The sequence below is a fragment of the Oncorhynchus nerka genome, linkage group LG27 (assembly GCF_034236695.1).
Source record: "Oncorhynchus nerka isolate Pitt River linkage group LG27, Oner_Uvic_2.0, whole genome shotgun sequence".
NCBI classification, from domain to species: Eukaryota; Metazoa; Chordata; class Actinopteri; order Salmoniformes; family Salmonidae; genus Oncorhynchus; species Oncorhynchus nerka.
The window spans coordinates 66,959,143-66,961,020 of record NC_088422.1 but is presented as its reverse complement, the minus strand read 5'-3'; positions in this window follow the sequence as shown (position 1 = coordinate 66,961,020).

Sequence of the window (1,878 nt, the reverse complement as noted above, 5' to 3'; positions counted from 1 at the left end):
GTTTGGAGGTTCGTTAGCACAGTGTCCAAAGAAGGGCCAGATGTATACACCAGATGTATACATTTATGAGGGAGAACGCAGAAGGAGAAGGAAGTGTGCGACATTAAAAAGGGCCCTTACAACAACAAAAGGAAAGCCCCTAATAACAGGTGTTTGAACTATTCAATTATACAACATGAAATTCAACATGAAATTCTGTAACATGCATGGATTGGTTGGGGGATGGATTGCTATTTAAGTGACAGACAGGTGTACCACAGTTCAATTCAACAAATAGTGTTGCCACAGTTAAAACTAATGTGGGTGGATTTTCTCCCCCATCTCAGCGTCAGCCAGAACATTCTTCTAGCAGCACATCAGATGTGGCCTTCGGGTGCTGGCTAATGATGCCTTTTTAATTCCTCAAGAGGAGTCATTACTTTACTCAGATAGGCTTGGGTTTGAAGTGGAAGGTGTGTTGAGACAGCGAAGGGAGGGATTACAGCAGAGGTGTGGAGAAATGTACCCAGTCAAAAGATCAATATACATACGAGCTGGAGCCTTGATCCATAGGCTAAATTATTAAGCCGGGAAAGGGATTATGGGAGCTGAAGGGTGGGACTAAAAATAACACAAAAAAACAAGATAACTAATGTAAAATATACTCAGTCCATAAAATGTATATAGTATGTATAAGCTGGAAGTAGCTGGAAGCTGGAAGTAGAAGCCTAAGTTTTGTTGTCCAATAGTTTACTCAAATTATGGGAGGGCTGGTAGAGTTAGGAGAAAATAATATAGAAGGTAAGGAAATATATAAAATAAATATATATACATGATATTTACCCAAAAATATATGGGGAATTGGAAATGATGCCGATAATTACATTGATAGAAGCCACATATCTGCTATTTTAAGCTGATCACCCCCCCCCCACACACACACACACACACACACGCGCACACACACACACACACACACACACACACACACACACACACACACACACACACACACACACACACACACAAACAGGGTTTAGGAGTGAGACACTGGGGCGTGAGGTGACATCCCCTCTAGGGTTGAGTCTGCATTGTGCCCAGGTCCTGACAGTATCGCTTTGGCTCTGTAATCATGTCCTTGTAATATGCTGAGATACAGGGGATTGGTACTGTAGTGGTGGATGATTACAGCTCTCTAGTTTAGGGGGTGCAAGGTGTATGGGTAACCTCGCTTGGTGGTTTCTGGGCAGAGCAGGACCTATGCAGGGGAGCCACCCCACCCTGTCCTGTCCCCTGTCCCCTCCACCCATCAACCAGACAGAGCTGCGCAGAGCCTGCCTCAGTCATTGACTCATCACAGCCTCTCAACATGTGTCAGCCTTGCCATCGGCCTCCATCTGTCTCCCCTGGAGCCAGCCAGCCATGTCCATCCTGGAGAGAGCCAAGCACGTCCCAGAAAAAGTCATTCCCAAGACAAAGTACATTATGCCATGGAGCCGTTCCCCTTGAAAATGAGAACTCCATTTGGGGCCAGGGCAGTTTAACAGGCTCTGGCTGCTCAGGTGTCAGAGCAGCACTGGAAACATGGCCATGACTGAACAGCAGGGAGATGCATGGCTGTAGATGGAGAGGAGAGATTTGTCATCCTGACCTGTGCTCTGACAGGATGTTACTGGGCTCCCTAAACAAACACAAACAAGCACTCCCACATGCGCACACACACACACACACACACACACACACACACACACACACACACACACACACACACACACACACACACACACACACACACACACACACACACACACACACACACACACACACACACACACACACACACACACACACACACACATGCACAAACACACACGAGCCCAGCAGAGTAAATGTATTACC